General features: G+C 40.0%; 1 protein-coding gene and 1 non-coding gene across 2 annotated transcripts in view; one reads left to right on the forward strand and one right to left on the reverse strand.

Annotated features, from left to right (window-relative positions):
* The window catches only part of FMNL2 (formin like 2), a 324,502-nt gene that overhangs the window by 141,375 nt on the left and 158,095 nt on the right, over positions 1-25,032 (reverse strand).
* Positions 21,858-21,930, forward strand: TRNAW-CCA (transfer RNA tryptophan (anticodon CCA)). The gene has a single exon. It is a non-coding gene; the product is annotated as a tRNA-Trp (tRNA).

Raw genomic sequence — 25,032 nt, forward strand, 5'->3', positions numbered from 1 at the left:
GCCGTCCCTGGGATTCTCCAGGCAAGAATACTGGAGTGGGTTGCCATTTCCTTCTCCAGTGCATGAAAGGGAAAAGTGAAAGTGAAGTCGCTCAGTCGTCCGACTCTTAGCGACCCCATGGACTGTAGCCTACCAGGCTCCTCCATCCATGGGATTTTCCAGGCAAGAGTACTAGAGTGGGGTGCCATTGCCTTCTCCGAATCACCTCCTAAACCCTGTTAAATATCAAATGAAGGCAGAGATACAAATATAAGGTAAACTTGCACTTCAATGACCCAGAAGAAGAGAAGATAAATCCACAATATACAACTGAACATGTTATGTAATATAACCAAACCGCAGAGAAAAAAAGCCATTACTTTTTGTTAAGGAAAGCAAGAAACGCTATGGACTGACAGTGTGTGGGGAGAGCATAAAGAATGCCATTTAATGGCACAATCTGGTTTTTAATATTTGGCCTTTGAAGATGGGTCACATGGGTTGCAATCCTAACTCTGCCACTCATGAATAGGTAATCTCAGGTACATTATTTAAACTAAGCCTCAGCTTCCTCACTTAAAAAAAAATGGGAGATGGTGGTGGTGATACTGATGAGAAGGATGATGGCGGTAGTAATGCTACTACCCACCTCACAAAGTGTGAGAAAAATCAAATTGGATAACGCTTATACTTAACAGAGAGTACGTACATGGAAAGCACTCCTTAGATCTTATCATTCTCGTTATTTTAGGTGAACAGAAGCATGAATACAAAAGGCAGAGGACTGTGAACTACACAGAACAGATCAGAGGATAAGGAGTGGGTCATGTTAGACCAAGTTAGAAAGGCAGGGCCCTGGACACAGCACAGAATTTCAGACTTACTAGACAGGCAATGGTAAGTCATCAGCCAAGGAAATGTCTTTTTAAAAAAAGCCAGGCATGGGGTCCTCAACTCACACTAGGTAAAGGGTTGTTCCTCCTCTGTTAATTCTTCCCAGATCACCATTTTTCCTTGTATTATTATTGGGACATCAAGTTGAGTCACTTGATGCTGAATAATGCACCAATTCTCCTATGAGTTCATTTAGAATTGCAACATCTGGGTGGTTGCAAATTCAATATGTGACCCGCCCCTCTGTTTAACTAACCTCAAAGCCATCTGCTTCCATGCCCTCTATTCTTGTTCCAAACAACTACCTGACATCCTAAATTTTAATATCCTCCTAGCCTAGAGGATGCTGCTGAAATATAGTCCACTTCTTTCCTGGCACAGGTCTCCAGCAGCTAGCCAAATAGTTCCCCAAAGCGAATCATCAGTCAGTCATCTTTCATTGTCACTGTTATTCTTATTTAATCATTGAGGTATTAACATCATTCCCTTGCCAGTGAAGCCCACAGTAGGAAAAATTGGTCTGTTCCTGGTCTAGTTACATCTTCAGAATGAAATCTGACTGGAGAGCTGTCCTTTCCAGGGAAGCTGTGAGAATGAGACAGCTCCCCAATCTCCCATTCACAATTTTAGTTACAGCCCATTTTCTTGGAAGGTTTTCTTTAAGGACAGAGCTAAATAAAAAGGACTCCTCCATAACTTTTTTATAGTCTAAAAAGTACAGAGCTAGAACACAAGCTTGTGATATTTTAGTCTTTTTCTGTTTTTTTCAGAGGTGACCAAACTGACTCCAAAAAATGAAGGCAGTGTTCAAGTTCATTTAACTGGTTATTACCAGACAGAAAAAGAATCTGGGCCAACATGTCTTCTTTTACTCTTTTTCCACTATCAAGAATGAAAGCCCACTTACATCTGTCGTGTGTGTACATGAGTGCATGCACATATATTTTAGAAAATCCAATAAGATAATGCACGTAGAGTAGTTAGCACAAAGTCTTCCATTCAGTACATGGTTGATATTGTTGTGTGGATGCTCAGTGCCTATGTCGTGTCTGACTCTCTGTGACCCCATGCGCTGTAGCCTGCTGGGCTCCTCTGTCCATGAGATTTCCCAGGCAAGAACACTGGAGTGGGCTGCCATTTTCTGCTCCATGGGATCTTCTCTACCCAGGGATCAAACTCAAGTCTCCTGTTCTGTGTCTCCTGCATCAGCAGGAGGATTCTTTACCACTGAGCCACCTGGGGAGCCTGTGACATTGTTCCTCTTGCTATTATCATTTTAAAGAATACATGGAATTACTATTATGCTCCCCTCCTACTTAGTAAGCCTCCATCCTTCTGGACTACACGAGTTTCCTTATACCACAATAAGTACCAGCACTGTCTCCACCATTCTTCCTTCACTTGGGGCTTTACAGTCAGAAAACAATTCATTTTATTTGTAAAATTATAAACCTGTAGAAACTTCCATATTTGTTTTTATCAATAAACACAAACCAAACCCAAAAACTTAACAAAGTTGCTTGCAAATTAACTGGTTTGTTTTGTTTGGGAGGCCATGCTGTGTAGCTTGTTGTTGCTGTTTAGTCACTGTCAGGTCTGACTCTTTCATGACCCCAAGGATTGTAGCCCACCAGGCTCCTCTATCCATGGGATTTTCCAGGGAAGAATACTAGAGTGGGTTACCATGCCCTCCTCCAGGGGATCTTCCGTATCCAGAGATCGTATTTGAGTCTCCTGCACTGGCAGGTGGATTCTTTACCACCAAGCCACCAGGGAAGCCTGGCGAATAATTTAAGACATATTAATTCCCTGACCAGGGATGGAACCAATGTCCCTTGCAGTGAAGTGTGGAGTGCTAACCACTGCACAACCAGAGAATTTCCATACTTTAATCACACTTTCACTACCCTTTGCAAATGGGAATGAACAGGGTTGATTGTATATATATACATTTATAGTATCTTATTTAATTGCACGGCCAGAGCATCATGAATATGGGTTAAGTGGATGGAAGAGCCCATGCTACCTACAGAATAGGAGGGCATAGCTATAGCAGTCAAGGCCAAGTTTTCCCATGGCTCATTTTTCTGCTACTCCTTATACCACTAGCTTAAGTGATTCAACATCCAAAGATGCCAAAACCACATATCCCTCCTCTGGCCATCATGCCAGCTCCTGAAATACAGATTCTTGAGAGTTGGGACCATAAAGAAGGCTGAGCGCCAAAAAATTGATGTTTTTGAACTGTGGTACTGGAGAAAATTCTTGAGAGACCCTTAGACAGCAAGGAGATCAAACCAGTCAATCCTAAAGGAAATCAACCCTGAATATTCATTGGAAGGACTGATGCTGAAGTGCCAATAATTGGCCACCTGATGCAAAGAGCCAACTCATTAGAAAAGACTCTGATGCTGGGAAGGATTGAGGGCAGGAGGAAAAGTAGAGGACAGAAAATGAGATGGTTGGATGGCATCACCGAATCAATGAACATGAGTTTGAGCAAACTACGGGAGATAGTGAAGGACAGGGAAGCCTGGCATGCTGGAGTTCATGGAGTTGCAAAGAGTTGGACACAACTGAGTGACTGAACATCAACAACCATATTCAAATAGAAAGGGAATAAATGGAAAGAAGCATTCAAGTTCTTTCAAAACTCATATTTGATTTCCTTTGGGGACCTGATGTCTGATTCCTTGACATCCTCTGGAACTCAAACAGTTGTTTACCATCTGTCTGCCAACTGCTATTCCAAGAGCAGTGTCCACCTGCACACACTTGTGTAATCAGATGGGAAGTTACACAAGAGGCCACATTTAATGCTTAATGGTCAATCCTTTGACAATATGAGAGCAAATACATCCAAATGCTGTTTGCTGGCACAGAGTCAAAATCCAGTGAACGGGTTCTAGACTTTGGATAAACATTAACATCCTCTGACATAAAATTCTCTATGTAAAATCATTTTGAGAATTGAAGATACCAAGTTCAAATTAACTACAATATATTAGATAGCTGAATTCCACCACAATTAAGGCCGACATATGAAACAGTTGATAAACATTCATGAGTTAAGTAAACACTCCCAATGTACCAGCCATAACAAAATCTCCTGATGTTTGGTACATGGCATTTTAGATTTTACACATGTACTGCAAAACAATTATGACATTAAATAATGGAATTTTTATTAAACAGCTGAACTAAATCACATATTACAAACATGAACTCTCAGATACCTGAGTAAGAGGTATCTCTTGTTGGGGGTATAGGTTTTCAATCTTCGTTGCTTCTATCTAGGAGAATATAAAATAAAATCCAAGCCATTGGAATTATCCCTGGTTTTATATTCTCACCATACAGTGATATGTTCAAGGCATAAAGCACTACCTAAATGCATGATCTGGTCTCAGACTAAAATGAGGAAAAATGGTCACATTTGGATTGCATGTACCAGGCAGAGCAAAACAAGAATCAAACACCTTACAGGGAAAGCAAACACCTACAGTTACAGAGAATGAATTTGGGGAAGCAGGCCCCAGCATGTGCACTTCTTGGTTCTAAGTGCTAGACATGGTGTGTGCAAGAAAATAGGAGGAAAAAGCACACAAGCAAGAGAGAGATGACAAAGTGGAAGGGCAGGGCTGGGGAGGATCCAACTGCACTGAAGCCCTGTGCTTCTCAGCTGAATAAACCACAACATTTGGCCTGGGAGACATGACCCTGGCTGCTGAACTCAGCACACCCCCTCAATAATGTTCTGAATGTAAACACTTTTCTGTTTCCTACATAGCAGTGTTCTGCTTCTCCAAGAGAGCTACAAGTATTTGGAAAAATGCCAGAATAGGACAATGGCCGTTTAATCTTTGCATTCTTACGTTCTGTAACAACTCTACTCTCCTGACAGCACAGATCAACCATATCCAGGTCACCATGAAGCAATTTATCCTACCGCAAAGTAAACCTCAAGTTCAAGTCCTAAGGATCCCAGGGGTAAAGCAATACAGTTCATCCAGGAACCTCCACCCAAAGAGGTGGCCAACTTGGAGTGTAACTCTGATTTGGATTTGTCTTCTTCCAGAGAGAAATTCAACTCTACATGAACTCCAGTGTACATGAACCACTGCTGGATATTAAGCTTTAAGAAGAAGTGACAGGATCAAGAGAACATTCAATTTGTGACTTAAAAACTACCTAGTACTTACTTTACTTCCTAAATGAATTTTTTTTTTTTTGCAGTGAAGTCTTATTATTTTTAGAATACAATTTAATCTTCATATGTTTAGAAAATAAGAAAATACAGGACAAGTATAACAAAAAATAATAATATCCTTTCCCACTGTCCAAATGTTACCACCATTAACACTGTAGAATGTAGACCTAAATGACCTGTTATAACCCAATCCTGAAACATAGCCCTCCACACACATCCCTAGCTCGGGGGTCTTCAGGCCTGTGTGCCTGCAGTGCTCCGTCCTAGCTAGCGGGCCCACTGACAAATAGGTCCATTCATCCTCCCCTTCTCCTCTGTACATATATTTATAAATGGTAAGCACAATATATTCTCTGTCATGCCACACTGTTGGCAACAAAGACATTGTTTAATAGAGAGGTGCCGCACATACCATGCATGATTTTAAAATGAATAGGATTTATCAAAATATATTAACACAAAAGCCATATTATCATAACTTAATCTTTCTTTAATGACTCTGAAAAAAAACTCTAAGATTTTTACAGTGTTTTCTGGTCGTCCCTACGGATTACAACGATAAGCTTTGTGGTTGGAATGACTGAGGCCTAGGTTCAAATTCCAGTTACTAGCAGTTCATCTTGGCACGTAACTAAGTATCAGCATCCTCTTCTGAAAACAAGGACAAAAGAACTCCCTGCTAGGATCACCATGAAATACACGTACCCCTCAAAGCAGGAGATCCAGGGACAGCAGTGTGGTGTCTACAGGAGAAGCTGTGACTGGGGACAAACATTCTGGCCTTCAGAGTTTTAAAAAAATAGAACTTGAGTTTATATCCTAGACATGAACCTCCTTGCTCTATGTTCACTAGCAAGACACTTAACTTGTTTAAAATTATAATTGTATTTATTTATTTTTGGCTGTGCTGGGCCTCTGTGTGGGCTTTTCTCTAGTTGTGGCCAGCAGGGGCTACTCTCTAGTTGCAATGGGCAGGCCTCTTTAGTTACGGAGCATGGGCTCTAGAGCGTACAAGCTTCAGCAGTCACTGCTCCCGAGCTCTAAAGCACAAGCTCAATAGGGATGGAGCATGGGATTAGTTGCTCTGTGGCATGTGGGATCTTCCCGGATCAGGAATTGAACCCGTGTCTCCTTCATTGGCAGGCAAATTCTTTACCACTGAGCCACCAGGAAAGCCCTTAATTGTTTTTAACTTTAATTTCCTCGTTTGTAAAATAAGGATGCTATCTACTCCAGGGGTATTTCCAGAGGAGCCTGACAGGAGAGGCTTTATACAGTAGGGTGGCTATGAAAAGTAAACATCAGATGAGTGAACACATGTAAAATGTGGCAATAGGTTCAGGGAATGACAGAATAAGGGCTCAATAGAATTGCTGCTATGCATATCAGAATCCAACACAACTGAATTCAAGGAGCAGGGTAGGGGAGATGAGAGCATCTTACCCTCTTAAACATAATGTCTTTGAGAGCTTCTCAACACGCGTGTAAGAATTTCTGGCACTCTAGATAAAATGCATTTTAGCTAATAGTCCAAACAATGAACCTAAGAGAAATGTCTACATTTGTGGTTCCCCAACTGGGTACCAAGGCATCCCAACTATGAAAATCCCAGAGGAAAACTGCAGGATTATTTAAAATTTTTGAAAAAAGGAACAAAACTCAAAATCCACTGTCACCACTGCAACCCTGAAGTAGTTTCCAGCTTTTAATTGCACTATATTCCTTTCCATAATGTGTACTTCTGCCAAGTTGATTTTCTTTTAGCAGGTGGTGTGACAGAAAGCAAATCATGAGGAGAAAATTCAGCAGGAAATGAGTGATAGTATCAAATCTGAATTCAAAGTTATTTAAATCATGCTGTGTCCTACAGGTATTACATCAAATTTAAATGAAACTGTGATTTTTTTAATACAATGAAAGTATTTTTCTTTCAAATTACATGTAATTATTTTTTCAAACAGCCACTGAGTTGCTAGTATAGTGCTAAGTTGCTTTCACTCATGTCCAACTCTTTATAACTCCATGAATTGTAGCCCACCAGGCTCCTCTGTCCATGGGATTCTCCAGGCAAGAATACTGCAGTGGGTTGCCATTTCCTTCTCCAGGGGATCTTTAAAACCCAGGGATCGAAATTGTGATTTTTGTTTTAAAGAATACAATGAAAGTATTTTTCTTTCAAAGTACACGTAATTATTTTTTCAAACAGCCACTGAGTTATTCAGACATAAAATACTTGTTAAGTCGCTTGGACATGCATACTTCATATCAAACATACATACTTCGTATTAGGTATTCCTTTTGGGCTCAGGCACCATGAAGAATTGCTAAGACACCAAGGGCACTGCACACGGAGAAAGTGTGGAGACTTTTGGTCTAGGTCACATCCATGCTTTCTTCCCTCACACCTGATTACAGCCTTCTGGAAGTATTCTAAAATGAAAGAACCTCTATAAAGAATTTTAAACTTTCATGTTAAGCCATACGAGAAATTACTAAAAGAAGTGGGTGAGGATGACTCGAGAAAAATATACATACATATTTTTTAACTAGATAAATAAACTTTTATCATAAAAAGAAATTTCTGGGACTTTCCTAGCAGTTCAGTGGTTTAGACTCCTGTGCTTCTAATGCAAGGAGTACAGGTTCCAACCCTAGTTGGGGAAATAAGATCCCACATGTCTCGTGGCCAAAAGATAAAATTAAATTTAAAAAAAAAGACTCCTCTGAGTGTTCCATGCAAACAAAGTGTCACATTACATGCATCACCCTAACCACTCTCATAAATAAACTTCACTTTAGGTAATTTCTTTTCACAATTAATTTCTAAAAATATCTTTCAGACTAAACACTGAACTTAGTTCAGTGAACACAGAACTTAGTTTTGCAATAGAATATTATTCGGAAAGGCTGGTGGTCCTGGTATAACTGTTAACGGTGCCTTTCACTCTTAAAAGTCTTTCATTTGGAAGACTGACTTTATGGTCACCTTAATTTAAAGAACAAATACATGTTGAAGAAATTAAGGTATGATTGTTTGTCTGAAACTAAGCAAGAAGGAAAATTATAAAAATGGATTTCAGTTTTTAGAAATCTCGATAGCAGACATTTAAAGACCAGGCTGTGACCATCTGACCCTAGAAACCTCCTTCCAACCCCGCAGTCCTGTGACTCTAAAGTCACTGGCGTAGACAGTGAACCAGCATTTCCAGAGGCCAGAGCTACTGGTGACTTAGGCTCTGCACTTTATACATTTCATGCACGTTTTAATAAGTTGTTAGTAATAATTAATGATTTGTAATGAGCCAAGTAACAACTTGGCTTTACTTATTTAAAGAAAATACCCCAAAAAAGACAACTCAATTACTCTAGATTCTTACTTATCCAAGTTTTTCATGACTGCTAAGTCACTTCAGTTGTGTCTGACTCTTTGCCAACCCCAGGGATTATAGCCCACCAGGCAAGAATACTGGAATGAGCTGCCATGTCCTCCTGCAGGGGCTCTTCCTGATCCAGGGATTGAACCCATGTCTCTTATGCGTCCTGCACTGGCATAGGTACACTAGTGCCACCTGGGAAGTGCTATTTATCCAAAGGCTTTTCGCATGTCATTTAAAAATATCTACAATTGGATCTTTTCACTAATTCTACCACTTTTTTTCCTTCTAACTCTCGAAGTTGACCTTAAGCAAATTCTAAGTACTTTTTTTCATTCAAAAACACACTGCTTATTCACCAACACTTTTATTTTCTTCTCAAGAAACTCACTAAGTAGGGGGTTTTCATGCTGTCTCCTGTTTTCTAAAAATGAAAGACAAAAATATATTTTTCCTCCTCACAAAACCTCTTATGCCTCAGGGTAAAAAAAAAAAATCTTTTGACTTAATAAAATACAGACTCCTAGAAAATAAGCAGAAGCATGTATGATTGTCCATAACATCCAGGCCAAAAATACTACAGATAATTTCTTCATTCCCTTTCTCAGAATTGTGCTTCAAATGTGACAGTATTTCAAGACAGTTAATTCATTGGTTTCATCCTTGCTTTTCTCCACAACTTAGCACCTTCTACATTTAAGGCCTAAAATGAAGGTAAATGACAGGGGTATTTCTTTGAATGTTCTCAGCATATGAACATACAGATATGCACCTTCCTAAGCCTCAGCCTGGAAGTACCAACTCAGGAGCCTTAAGATTCAAACCCAGGAACCCACATCTCTTACAAATCTCTTGGGGAATCCTCACATACACCAAGTTTGATGATTAAAAACAAAAAGTGCCTCCATGTGTGTGCACACACGTGTGCCTCTGTGCATAAAAGAAAGGCTTATATTCAGTAAACAGTCCACTTACTCTTTTCTCACAATTTTGAGCACGGATGTATATATATTTTTAAAAAGCATAAAATAAGAAACAACTGTGGGGGAGACAGACTGTACAGGTTTTTAAGAAGTCTCATATTACTCAGCCATAAAAAGGAATGAAATTGTGCCATTTGCAGAGGTGTGGATGGACCTAGAGACTGCCGTACAGGGTGAAGTAAGTCAGAGAAAAACAAATATCATGCATTCACGCATATATGAGGGGCTTCTTTATAGCTCAGTTGGCAAAGAATCTGCCTGCAATGCAGGAGATCCAGGTTTGATTCCTGGTTTGGGAAGATGCCCTGGAGAAGGAAATGGCAACCCACTCCAGTATTCTTTCCTGGAGAATCCCATGGACAGAGAAGCCTGGCAGGCTACAATCCATCGGGTTGAAAGAGTTGGACGCTACTTAGTGACTAAACCACTACCAACGCATACATGTGAGCCTAGAAGAATGGTACAGATGAACCTATTTGCAAAGCAGAGAGACAAAGATATAGAAAATAAACACATGGACTCTAAGTGAGGAAAAGGGGGCTGGGATGAACTGGGAGATTGGGATTGACATATATACACTACTACATATAAAATAGACATATATACAATAATATACACAAAACTCTAATGAGAACCTAGCGGCACATGGAACTCTACTCAATGTCCTGTAGTGACCTAAATGGGAAGGAAATCCAAGAAAGAGGGAATACATGTGTACATGTGGCTGATTTGACTTTACTGTACAGCAGAAAACAACACAGCATTGTAAAACAACTATACTCCAATAAACATTTTTTAAAAAAAGCTTCCCTACACATGGATGGGAGGAGCTAGGGGAAAGGAAGTACAAGTCAGAAACAGACCAATTGCTCCTCACTGTGAAGACAGTACAAAGAAATCACCTATCAGAAACTCAGCTGCAAGGGAGCACCTTGGCTATTATTTCAAGGAATTTTGTTTTTCCTTGTACACTGTAAATACGTTCCCCAAACTTGCAGATTCTTCCATAGTAAAGAATTTCTATCATCAGCTCATTCCTATCTGCAGTTCCCTCCTTATTAGAATCTGTGGTCCAGGTAAATAACATGCTTGATAACACAGGAAAGTATTTTGCTCCATTAGGTATCTTTCTAGCACAGCCACCTAACAAACCTCGAAATCTAGATAAACTTGGTTACCAATTTGCCCACCCAGGTGGGTGAGCAGCATTGCTACACAGTACTGACAGGTCAATCAATCTACTGAAGAGTGATAACTACCACTCTCGTATGACCCTCAACACTGCCCATCCAACTATTTTCATTCCTCTGGTCAACTCACCCTGCAATGACCCTTTCTAGTCTCTTCAAGCCTCCATCCCCTCTCCCTACTCCCTCTTCCATCTAGCCTCCACTCCCTTTGCCTCACAAAGGAAATGAATGCCCTTCCACCAGAACTCTGTCCACTTCCTGCTATGAAATGTGCAAACCCACCACACAGCTGTACCCTCCTCTCCCCTCTCCTGACCATAAAATAAAGGAAGCACCTCTTTCTATCTCTGGAGACCATGCCCTCCTGTCTTCTTTACTCATAGAGCCACAGTGAAAAATAAAGGCTAGATCTGTGCACAATGAGTGGCTTATCAAAACTTATTCAATAAATTGTACCTGTTTTCACTATCAAGGTTTCCAAGAGAGCGCTGTACAGTGGGAACTCCAAGGATAAAATAATCCCATATTCACACAGGAAGAAAGCATCAGATAAGCATGTACTTCAAACAAAATTCTCACAGCTACCACCTTCCCCCAAACCTGCGAAATAACCCAAATATTTTTCACCACAAGAAAACTTTACTTCAGACCTTAGTATGAAAAAGGCAAAAAGTGAAGGCACTGATATTTTGTTGCCTTCGCTGATTTTAGAATTACTCAGGACTACTTTTAAATGCTGGGGTACAAGAGTGAAAACTAATCCTATACCTTCCTCTGCATACTTGCTATGCTATACTTGGTTACCAGTTTCTCTTCCAGGAAACTGTAATTTGTGAAATTTAAATAACCTAGAGCATTTGGATCACATTCAAAGTATATAATATACCTTGCAGTCAATATCTAAATCACACGGTACACTGGACACCAACAGAGAACAGTACAGCACATGCATCCGCAAGACCCACACACTAATCTTCCTTTTAGATGGAATCTTGACAATTTCTCAAAAAAGAAATGGAAAAGGCAAAAGAAACAAAGCTAAATAAATGCATACAGAGTGACATACAATATTCAACTTGTTAAAGCCAGAAAAACACAAATCAGGCTCTTTGCTCATTGCTATGTAAATATTCCCAAAGCCCCTCTCACTCAAAACTCTGGGCAGACTGAGGATCTCACCTGCACATCAGAGTAAGCTGGCTGCTTTGGGCTGGGCCTCTGTGCTGGCTACTCATTCAAGGTAATTCCTCTGCACTGGCTGCTCATTCAAGATAATTTAAAAAAATGAAAAGAGCCTTGGTTCCTGTTTGCATCAACCCACCTAGAACTCTCAATATCAACTCACAGATACTTAAGCTTTTAAGTTACAAACCATGTCTTTAGAAAAATCAGAGGCACATTTTCCAAGCTACTAGGAAAGCTAGGAAGGCCATCCTCAAGTTTCACTGGATGCAGGGAAAACTACCTTCTTCTCTGCCCCCACCCAGTCATTGTATGAAAAGCAGTTATATTCTTATACCCACAATATAGTAAGGACAAAAATCTCAGAATATAAAAATAATTCCTGGATTAAATAAATTTAGCTTTAAGAAAGCATATTACGCCATAAACTTCTATTTAGGAACTACCTAAAATAGTTTGCAGGGACACCACAGACCTCAGAAGGTGTTTTTCATTGCCAGTAAATCTCTTAAAACTGTGAGATGTGAAAGATTTCATGTAAGAATCCAAATTTCTGCCTTCTTATAAATAGTAGAAAGTCCTGCAACTCTGGTCTGCCTTGCCAGTGCAGGCTAACACTGAGTGGTGCTGGCCCTGTGGTCAGGGCATTGACTCTCTGGCTTGCCAGGGATCCAGCATTCCCTTCTGTCTCAAATCCAGGCAGTTTCACTAGTTTAAAGGACCTACCTTATCCTGTAGGCACCAGGGTTTTGATCCCTTTTTAAAGCACTGTTGGGGGCCTGAGGTATCATAGAGGGTAGGGAATCTATCTGAAGCATTCAGCTGCTATTGATTCTTTTTTAAATTTTTATTGGAGTACAGTTGCTTTACAATGTTCTGTTAGTTTCTACTGTATAGCAAAGTGAATTAGCTATACATATATCCCATCTTTTTTGGATTTCCTTCCCATTTAGGTCACCAGAGAGCACCGAGGAGAGTTCCCTATGCTATACAGTAGCTTCTCATTAGTTACCTACTTTATACATGGTATTAATAATGTATATACATCAATCCCAATCTCCCAATTCATCCTATTATCCTTCTTTCCCACTTGGTATCCATACATTTGTTCTCTATGTTATGTCTCTATCTCTGCTTTGTAAATAAAATCCTCTATACCAATTTTGTCAGCAGTCGTTGATTATTCAGTAGAACAAACCTCAGATGGTTTCCGAGGACAGGTTTTGAGGGCATGGATGGGAAGGTTTAATCAACCATGTACTCGGGACCTAAGCAGAACCCACGAGGGGAAACAACAATACAGTTTATTCCCCAAGTCAATTTTGCCCAGAAAACAACAATCTTGTTTTCTTCTTTGATAAAAGTGATGTTGTAGAAAGGGAACCAGGCAGTTCCTTTATTTAAGTTTATTTGAGAAGACAATTTAGTTCTCACTCTCTGGCTCTCTTGGTGGGCCAGAAATAATCCAACGATTGTTATCACAGTTTGTCAATTTTCCTCTGGGTGTTGCCTGTAACAACATGTTATCTTCAGAGATTCCCCCACCCAAGCGGTCCTGCTCTGAGGTCAGCACTGTCTGATTTAATGTTCTGCTTTTCTTAACATTGCATGAGCTCTAACAACATGAGACATTACTTCAGAGGTCACCGTTCTAGCCCCTGACTGTGCAAAAGAGAAAGCAGACAGACTTCCTCCCACAATAAAACTCAGATGAATTCTTCAATCAATCTGGAGCTGGGTTGGGGATAACACAGTTCAACTTAATTCTCCAGAAACCAGTTATCAAGAAAACCAAAGCACCAGATTACCAAAATAACAAAAACAAGAACTTACAACTCAGTATGCTGCTGGCTATCATATGTTCACACCAATGTCTTTTTGTAAATCATACATTTTCTAGGCTTGTGCCACAGAAGAGAATCTTGTTAGAATCACAATCCTGGAAGGCTGCTGGCCAAATATGCCCATCATTCACCGGTAGAAACTCTTTTGCACCCAAGCTTTCTCAAATAGGTTAGAACCCACTCAGGTTTCAAAGATACTCACCTTGAAAGAGCCTGGGGCTTCCCTTGTGGCTCAGTGGTAAAGCATCTGCCTGCCAATGCAGAAAACGGGGGTTTGATAGCTGGCCTGGGAGCAACTAAGCCCATGTGCCGCAACTACTGAGCCTGTGCTCTAGAGCCCATGGTCTGCAATAAGAGAAGCCCATGCACTGCAACTAGAGAGTAGACCCCACTCATCTCAACTAGAGAAAAGCCCGCATAGCAATGAAGACACAGCACAGCCAAAAATAAAAATAATGATTTTTTTTAAAAAAAGAAAGAGCCTGTATTAGGTCTGGAGTGATCTATAACTAAGTCAGGAAATCCTTCCACAAATTAGGTACTTTCTCACTTCTCACCAGTCTTATGATTTCTTTGATGTAAATTTTAGGTGGCCTCGGTTATTAACTAAGTCAGAGTCATGAAAAATTCTAGAGCTGTATTATACAAGGTCCTGGACATCAGGAACCCCAGCAGTGCAAACACTCAGCTATCCTCCAAAACAGGAAGTCAAAGCCCTGCAGACAGGAAGGCCAGGCTTCAAAGCAGTCATCTTCAGGATTCCGGACCACTTTAGAAAATCCTATCAGTGCAAATTCTGACCACTCACTTCTTCAATTTCCCGGAGCTTCAATAGCTTTTCAGCTTTGAATTCCAGTGAGGTCGAAGGGACATCCTGAATACTGATCCTCTACGATCTACACCATTATCACTCACATTCTCCAATGGGCAGACTTTCACTCCCTAATCAGGCTTAATGGGAAACACAGCTTACCCAGCCCCCAGAGAAGAGCTGTCTACTAACTCTGTTTTTCTATTTAAAGAATGCTATTGGTTCTCCCCATCCTGTTTAGGTTACAAATAGTCAAAGACCTCTCTCCCTTCATGCTCACTGCCTTACAGAATGTCATATACTCATCATCAGGCCCTTTATGTTTACAAAGATGCCAAATTTCTGCACTAATTAAGTTGATTAAGGAACCATTCCTTCTCTTTATAAAGTAGAGAGCCTGTGCTATGTTTTCAATAATGCACATCAATGGTAAGGTCTTAGAACATTCGGGTAAGTGTGCTTGTTCGTGTTCAGTATTTTTTTATTTAATGATCTCTGAAACTCAGTATTCTCTGAACTCTAAAGAAAAAGAGGAGGAAAAACACTCCTATAAGAATAATCATATATGCTCCCAAAATCATACAAAAGGAAAAAATAAGTCACGTAAAAGCCATGCCAGCAGCAAAATTTGAAAACAAAGAATGAAAATGCAGATCTGGAAGACTAATGCAATAATGCTGTATGTTGTGTCAACACAGAAATAATACAACTTAACAAACTGGAAGAAGGGAGAATGAAAGAGGAAAATAAATTAAGCTCGCTGATTGCTGTACAGGAAATAGGTAAGAGTTAAAGACTATCATTAAAAACTGACAAACCAGATAATATAAGGTTAACTAAGAAACCAGTGACTGAGGGCTTTTTTTTAATAAAACAAAGGCATCCACTAGAAGCAAAATTCAGACCTTCCTAAGTACCAAAAATAATCTTTTAGTAAATTAAAGAACAAAGACAACACATGCCATAGATAAGTACAGCAAATATAACATTTCTTTTTTCATAACACAGCATTATAGTATGTAAAGTACAAAAGAGGACCCACTGTATGACACCTGCTAAGGCAGAATTCTAAGATAGCCTCCAGGATACCTGCTCTCTGGTACACATGAACATACAGAACTGAGCGTCCTGTATCATGTCCCCCTCTGGAGTGTGAGAACAAATTATGAATATGATAGAAAAAGTCATTAGGTTACATTATATGGCAAAGGTAGATACAGGTTAGCCTAGGTGGGTCTGATCTCATCAGACAACCCGAGACTCTACAGTGAGAGAACAAAGTAGTCAGAAAAATTCAAAGCAGCAGAGACACTCTCCTGTTGGACTTGAAGAGTCCAGCAGTATGTACAGAGAAGGCCCTGTGCCAAGGTATGGTGGGCAGCTTCTAGGAGATGACTCCCACAGTCACCAGGAAGTGAACCCTGTTAATAACCAGGGAGCCCAGAAGAGGACCCTGAGCCTCAGGTGAGATCACAGCCTGGCCCACCCCCTGATTTCAGCTTACTGAGACTCTGAGCAGAGGACTCAGCTAAGACAGGCCCAACTCCCGGGTCCAGGGAATAACAAATAAGATATAAAAATTTGTGTTGCTTTAAGTTACTTAGTCTGTGGTAATTTTTGTGCAGCGATAGAAAACAAGGAAGTATACCGCTTTCATATAAGAAAGAAGAAAATAGCTGTGTGTCCACTGATTTGTGCATTTTATATATATAAAATAAATAAATACATATAGGAAGGATAAGCCAAGAGGTAATGAAGTTATTTACCTTGAGAGAGAGGGTGGGAATGGGGTGAAAGGAATGAGGTAATGGGAAAGAGGTGGAAGGGACAGAGAGGAAATGATACTTTCTGAATCCACTTTTAGAACAGGCAGTATTTCATACACATTAACATAAATAAATAACTCAAATCAACTAGGATGGGGCTTCCCGGGTAGAATTACTGGTAAAGAATATGCCTGACAATGCAGCAGATGCAAGAGACCAGGGTTTGATCCCTGGGTGGGGAAGATCTCCTGGAGAAGGGAATGGCAACCCACTCCAGTATTCTTGCCTGGAGAATTTCATGGACAGAGGAGCCTGGTGGACTATAGTCCAAGGGGCCACAAAGAGTCGGACATGACTGAGCACTCGTCAGCAGTCAGCAGGATATGGCAGGAATCAAAACAGAACAGTAGTAAGTTACCGTAGCTAAATTAAAATGAATAACAAAAGCCCACCAAAGTAGGTCGAGAAGAAAAGAACTAACCCAAATAACTTTGGTCGACACTAGTTTGACTAAATATTCTAATCCTGGGGGAAAAAAAATTGTCCACAAACTGTGTTAACTTAGCTAGTAAATTTGTTTCTCACAGGGGCATGTGCTAGCATTCTGAAACTACTTTATATGTAGCTTAGGAGTGCACAAATAAGTAAATATTAATATGCTGTGGCTACAAAAGCCAGGTTTCTCACTTTTGGAGAAAGGAGTTATAAATAAGGGCAAAAGCTAGAATAAGCCCTGCAGTTTATAATATATGTATACATATGTATACATATATATCTCTTAACTTCATCTGCTGAGGATCTAAAATTAATGACGTCTCAGTGGCAATGCCTTTCTCCAAGTAAAGGAACTAGAGCTTTTTGAAGAAATGGCTGATTTCATGGCTGGAGCAGGAAAAATTCAAGATGAGCCTGGAATATCTTATGCTGTCAGAAAGTTAAAACGACTCCTAAAAAATGATGGGAATACATCCAAAGGACACAGGACCTAAATTTAAGGAGCTCCCAATGGCCACATCTAGAACAATCCGAGCAACACCAAAAAATGACAGTAGGAGATTATAACTCATAGGAAAATATCCACAAATCTGTACTGATACAAACAATTGAATAAATAATGAAGGGAGAAGGAACAGCTCTTCCTCACTAAAGCAGAATTCCAACTAATAAATGAAGGATGGATGACTGAAATTAAAAAACCACTATTTGGCAAGCAACACAGCAATAATATTTCAGACAGGGAATCAATGGATGCTAAAATTAATGAGCAAAAGTAACAGAGCTTCAGAATAACTACCCCTGTCAATCTCTAGTTTAAAACACTAAATAAACCATCCTGGTCAATTAACATTTAGTATATGCTGTCCACAGTTATGTCTGTGTATGCACCCACGCGCGTTGGGGTGTATGTGTCAGGGCTGTCAACTACTAGATTTTTAGCGTATGAACATCTTATCAATTTTCATAGTCCCTTTGTCTGGCCATGTGATCTTCATAGAACAGAAACATGATAAAACGTACAGGTCACATGTGCCTGTCACATCAAAAGCATTACCTGGAATTGCAGTGGAACTCAACGATATTTTAATCCTGAATGGCTCTCTTGTTGCCTCTTAATATTTTTAATAAAAGCTTTTCCTAAAAGAACTCTGAACTTCCCTTTACATTAAGAGACTCTGTATAGTATACAGTAATAGAAGTATTAATAGCAGGCAGACAGCACAGCCAAATAAGGTGTTCCAGTGAAGAATCCCCAAGTGTTCCACATATTCTTCAAATTTTTTCTTTCTGTTAATCGACTTGAGCTCAAACAAAAGAGCTGACTTTGTAGAAGTGACTCACATGTTCCACACATACTACCTACAACTCAATAGGTGTACAGTAAATATCTGTCAAATAAGTAAAACCTGCATGGCCCTGATCATGTGTTTTCAGAACCAAGAGTCCCAAAGCATACCACGTCACTCTTCTAACAGGCTGATAACATAGGACTTTCTTCGACAAGAGCCAAGGGACATGACAAAGCGCACTTCATAAAACCTCTCATTCTGAATCAAATTTAAAGTCATCATGAATTCATTGTACAATTGTTTGGTGGGTAAAAACTCATTCACCACAATGAGATTAACATTTTTAAAACTTCTAATTAAACCCAAATGATAATTCTGAAATCAATTTCATACCCTTGCTCTCTGAAGGGAAAGCAACCAGCAGCAAATTAAGAAGTTTTTATTGAATACCATGTGTTTCTGAAGCCAAATTGAAACACTACTGAAACTGAAAACATTGGAATATTATCATCTCAGTGGTAGTTTCTCTATAAATTTGGCTCCCAACGCACTTAGTGCAGTTTATAATCCTTACTTTACAATCAGATTTGTTCTATACTTGGCTGCTTTTTATCAGTTCTGTCCTTCGTGTCTAAAACGGTGCTTGTTATTTGGGGTCAGATCTTGAGAGTGAACTAGGAAGTACAGCAACACTGCCGTCAATGGCCCTTTAAAATTTTGGTCCAACCAAACACTCTACAAAAGGAAAAGCTCACAGCTTCCTGAAGATGGCCCCCTTCCTCCGGCCTCACACTGGCTGGCCCTTGTTTATGTATCACGAGGTTTTCCAGAGGCCTCAGTCTGACTTACCCAGTGCTGCATCCTTCCTGGGGAAGATGGTTAAAAGGATTCACCAGGATCTGCAGCTGGCTTTCTTTATTTGTAAATCAATAATGTGCATTTTCTTGTTTTTAACCAAGCCTGTGTCCTCACCAAGCCAGTAGCCTATATAAGCCAAATGATTTGGTAATACTTGAAATGGGTATTCATGCTTTTCAAAAAAAAATTGCAAGATTCTAACTGCCAGCTATTCTACATCCCCAAATGAAAACTGACTGAGACTTCATTTTATCAGCACCTTAGTCTCTTTTTACCTAGTACACATTCTTCTAGAAAGGACAGCTGAGTTTTAAAAGATCCTTCTCTCTTTCCTTATAAAGAACATTTTCAGAACTCTCAGGCATTATTTAAAAGGGAAAAAAGACATTAAATTGGAAGCCTATCAATTGCTCAATTTAAAATAAGGACAAGTTCAGTGAGAAAATAGTTCCACCTCTCAACTTCCTCTTCCTTAAGAACACTTTCCATAATTGCACAACAATCTTAGCCTTCTGTAAGTTCCTGTGGCTCTTATAGACTGCACCATACCATCTGTAACTTACTCTTACAATACCTATTTAAATCATTAACTGCTTCTAATCATTGCTTCATAATGAATCTCTTGCTACTTAACAACATTATACATTATTTAAAGCTAGGAAACAAACATCTACTCTCCTACTCAAGATTATGGCTGGTATCCTATTGGGCAGTACTAGGTACAAAATTCCTGTTGACTCTGTTTTCATGAAAATTGTTAGAAAGGCAGTGAAATAATCTTGCAAAACAATGTGACAAGGGGGAAAAAAAACAGAACAATCACTAATATCTCAGTTATTTTCTTTTTTCCACCAACCCATGAATATTGCTTCTTGTTTAAAACAAATCTCAATTAGGAAGTTCAATAATGGAACAAGGTCTGCTTAGGTGCTAAGAAAAACTGTCAGTAGGAACAAAGGATGAATAAACACCCAAAAATGCTAAGATTCTAGATCTTTTAAAATACTAGTTTCTTGTCTGATTCAAAGCTAATTAATTCAACACAAATATGAAAAAGGGTAAATGATAAGGGAAAAAGGATTTTCCTAATTCCACTCTACAATTGAGCATCCCACTTACAAAGCATTAGATTAAAATAGATGAAAAAAATTGGTAATTTCAAAGCACTTAAACCAAGATCGTTCTCCAGCTGATAAAAGTCAAGACTGTAATAACAAAAGAGCACATCTATTAACGAGATGACAAAGCCAAAAATATTTAACTAATTTCCTTGCTAAAAAGCATTACTGAAATATTTCTGATACACTTTTTTATAGCAAGAGATCTTACAAAAATCTTCCCTGACATGAAGTTCCTATTTTTATAGACTGACCATGAGCTTCAATTTAATCTATCCCAGTTGCTTTTGGAAGTAGAAATTACTCTAACAAGAAATTACATAAAGTAAAGAAAGTGTTCTGAAGGCAGAATGAAGAGATGTGTTATACAATGATCATCTATCTAGACAGCATATTAAAAAGCAGAGACATTACTTTGCCAACAAAGGTCTGTCTAGTCAAAGTTATGGTTTTTCTAGTAGTCATGTATGAATGTGAGAGTCAGACCATAAAGAAAGCTGAGTGCCAAAGAATTGATGCTTTCGAACTGTGGTGCTGGAGGAGGCTCTTGAGAATCCCTTGAACAGCAAGGAGATCCAGCCAGTCAATCCTAAAGGAAATCAGTTCTGAATGTTCATTGGAAGGACTGATAATGAAACTGAAGCTTCAATACTTTGGCCACTTGATGCGAAGAATTGATTCATTGGAAAAGACCTTGATGCTGGGAAAGACTGAAGGCAGGAGGAGAAAGGGACAACAGAGGATGAGATGGTTGGATGTCATCACCAATTCGATGAACATGAGTTTGAGCAAGCTCCAGGACTTGGTGATGGACAGGAAAGCCTGCCGTGCTGCAGTCCATGGGTCACAAAGAATCAGACACGACTGAGTGACTGAACTGAGTTAAAAAGTTTGTCAAGAAAATACACTGGTCATAGCAAACACCCTTTTCCAACAACATAAGAGATGCGTCTACACGTGCACATCACCAAATGGTCAATACCAAAATCAGATTGCTTATATTCTTTGCAGCAGAAGATGAAAAAGCTCTATAAAGTCAGCAAAAAACAAGACCTGCAGCTGACTGTGGCTTAGATCATCAGCTCCTTATTGCAAAATTCAGACTTAAATTGAAGAAAGCAGGGAAAACCACTAGGCCATTCAGTGATCTAAATCAAATCCCTTATGATTATACACTGGAGGTGACAAATAGATTCAAGGGATTAGATTTGGTAGACAGAGTATCTGAAGAACTATGGCCAGAGGTTCATAACATTGTGTAGGAGGCAGTGACCAAAACCATCCAAAGAAAAAGAATTGCAAGAAGACAAAGTGATTGTCTGAGGAGGCTTTACAAATAGCTGAGGAAAGAAGAAAAGCGAAAAGCAAAGGAGAAAGGGAAAGATATACCCAACTGAATGCAGAGTTCCAGAGAACAGCAAGGATAAGAAAGCTTCTTAAGTGAACTTTGGAAAAGACCCTTACACTGGGAAAGACTGAGGGCAGGAGAAGAAGGGGGTGACAGAGGATGAGATGGTTGGATGGAATCACTGACTCAATGGACATGAGTTTGAGCAAACTGGGAGATGGTGAAGGACAGGGAAGGCTGGCAGGCTGGAGCCCATGGGGCTACAGAGAGTCTGACACGACTTAGCGACTAAACAAACAAAACAAATCCCTGAACCAGAATTTATTAAATGGCTGACCCTCAAAATCCCTTCAACAGGAATAATGTTAAGTCCCTATTTCATGTTACTATTTAAAAAAAAAAAAAAACTGCTTGCTTTTCACAGTACATAAGCAATCAAGTAGAAATACATACTTTAGATCAGTATCATTCTATTGTATTATAGCATTCATTTTTAAAACCACCCTTGGGACTTCCCTGGTGGTCCAGTGGCTAAGACTCCATGCTTCCAGTGCAAAGGGCCCAGGTTCAATCCCTGGTCAGGGAACAAGATTCCCTATGCATCAACTAAAGAGTTCCCATGTTGCAACTAAAGATCCTCCATACTGCAAGGAAGATCAAAGATCCCGCCTGCTGCAACTAAGACCTGTTGCAGCCAAATAAAATTTTTTAAAAATAAAACCACCCTTAAGCTTCCCTTGTAGCTCAGTCAGTAAAATAATCTGCCTGCAATGCAGGAAACCCAAGTTCAATTCCTGGGTCAGGAAGATCCCCTGGAGAAGGACATGGCAACCCCCTTCAGTATTCTTTCCTGGAGAATCCCATGGACAGAGGAGCCTGGCAGGCTACTGTCCATGGGGTCTCAAAGAGTTGGACATGACTGAAGGATTAAACCACTACCACCACCCTTAATGGGCTTCCCTGGTGGCTCAGATGGTAAAGACTCCGTCTGCAATGTGGGAGACCTGGGTTTGATCCCTTGGATGGGAAGATCCCCTGGAGAAGGGTATGGCAACTTACTCCAGTATTCTTGCCTGGATAATCCCCATGGACAGAGGAGCCTGGCGGGCTACAGTCCATGGTGTTGCAAAGATTCAGACACAACTGAGTGACTAAGCACAGCACAGCAACCACTCTTAATAGTCATTATGAAGATAAAATACTTTCCGGTAAGATGGTAAACAAAGCAAACTTTGGGAGATAAGCAGGTGAGATTTACAAGACTGAAATTTCCTGTGGCCCATGTGGCTTGACTCTGGTGAATGATTAAGAGGACAAGAACGTCCCACCCTCACCTTCTCCCTCAGAGTCCATAAAATTGTTCCTTGCATCTGTGTCTCTTATTCTGTCTCGCATATAGGGTTATCATGGGGAGGGAGGTGGGTGGGGGGTCCAGGAAGGGGAACACATGTAAACCCATGGCTGATTCATGTCAATGTATGGCAAAAACTATTACAATATTGTAAAGTAATTAGCCCCCAACTAAAATAAATAAATTTATAAAATTAAAAAAAAAAAAAAAAAAGGACAAGAGCTTTCAATTCACACCTACTGTCCTTTCACAAAACTGAAATGGGATAGAAAACAGCAGCATCCTGGCAGGCCCACAGCCACTCAGCTGATGCAAAATGTTTTTCTGGCCTAAGCAGCAACCTCAGTGCCCCTACTCACACCACCCTGGCCCCCTGACCCCTGAATAACTGTGCAGCAAACTCTCTTTCCAGTTTACACTTGAGCTGAAAGAGAAGCTCATAAATCCAGGGAACTTCCTCCTTAAATCAGAGTGGCTTCTTTGCCAGATGCTCATTTTTACTGGCTTTCTTTTTCCCTACAAAACAATGAGTGGTGGGGGTGGGGAGGAGATGAGAACACACTCACTGTACCTGTGATTTCCAACAAGCAACAGCAAGAGCGAGCAGAAAGCAAGCACAAATATACCACCAAACCTCCCTGGGCACCCCCACGAGCAGTACAATAGCGCAACACAGCCGGCTCTAGAAACAGCAGCATTATTTGAAGCAATTGGCAAGCAAGATGGAAGGCATAAAAGTAATGTAACGTATTGAAGATAGTTTTTTCCCCACTTTTGGACACAGTCAGATATTACTTGGCCCGCTACATAACACATTTGTCTTTGCATCCCCACCCATCAGTAAATTTTTTTAATCTCATGTTCTGTTCACACACTGGTCCATCAACAACTTGATTGGAGCCTGATGATTTTCCTTTTGGTTATTTTCAAGCCTAGAAACCGTCTCCTGAAGATAGTTTTCTCCATTGGGGAGGGCAAGGTCGAATGGGATTCCCAAGTGTAGGCTGTGGCTCATCACCAAAGCATGGAATCAACAGGTTTTCTAAGTTTTATACACACACAATCTGGGCCGCAGAAGCTGAAGAGATGCATCTGTGGCCACTGCATGTAACAGAGCCCTTACACTCTTGGCTCAAAAACAAGTTGGCCCAGAGGCCAAAGACTTCCAGGAAAGTTTACATTCGAGTACATCATAAACTGTGGCAGTAAAGTCCTCACAGAATCGGCCTGAGCAGGGTGGTAGTAAGTTTTTAATTTTCAAAGAAAAAGAGTGAACATAAACACCATGGACCTGCATTTTATCTTCCCTCATCCTTCCAACCCCAAGCCCCCTCCTTGCTCTGACCCCTCATTTAACTCATTCCCTACTGATGCTTTAATTCCATCACACCCATTCCTCCCCCATTCCTCTTCTAGTAAGTTTCCTCATCACCTCTATTGTGGCAAAATTAACACTAAAACATTTTTAGTACAAGTTTTATATCGCTCCCACTAACAGGCAAAACTAGAGATGGCATCTGGTTTTCTAAATTAGGGAGATTTAAAAGGGTCTACTGTACACTTTCCTCGCTCATTCATAAGTAGAAACAAGATGCTGATTCAAAAATCTATTCTATTCATTGTGGTTTATCATTAAAATATAGGTAATGTTTTTATATCCCCTAGTGGCAAAACTTTCAAATCCTATGACTACAACTCTCCGCACATTTTGACTGGCAAATTTTTTATTAAAATTGTCAACCACTTAAAAAATAAGTTTTTAAAAAAGAAAAAAAAAAACAACTGTCAATCATGAAAAACTTTTCTGACAATGAAATCTTTGGCAGGTCATCTTCACAATGTCATCTCATAAGCTTAAGATGCAAACTTTGCATTTTTTAAAAAACTTGTTCAAGTTTAAAATTTTCTCAGTAATCAATGAAAAAACCTAGCACAGAGGCCTAAGAAGTCAGTCTCCACTTCTGACACTCACCTCCTAAAAGGAGGCAGTGGTGGACACACAATAAGCACAGAGGATCTGCAGCTACCCTGTTTGCTCTGGAGTCAGCTGTCATGCTCAACTTGGTCCTTCTTCCATGCTGTTCTTTCTCCTTAAATGTCACATCCCCTACTTGTACAGGCAGCAGGGGAGGGCTTCCTCCACTGTGGTGCAAGGCATTTCTACAGCTGGCTCCTCCCTATGAGGGGAAGGCTGAAAAGCAGACTCTATTAGAGTGCATTTAGAAAGCATGAGGATGAGGACAGGAAAGCTGGGGTCCCAGAACTGCCAAATGAGGCAGGCCAACTTCAGGTGTAGTATTTCCAGCCTCTGGGAATGCTGCTTTGTTTTTCTTTTTC

This window comes from Giraffa tippelskirchi, chromosome 3, assembly GCF_054371585.1.
Source record: "Giraffa tippelskirchi isolate mGirTip1 chromosome 3, T2T-mGirTip1v1.2.pri, whole genome shotgun sequence".
NCBI lineage: Eukaryota > Metazoa > Chordata > Mammalia > Artiodactyla > Giraffidae > Giraffa > Giraffa tippelskirchi.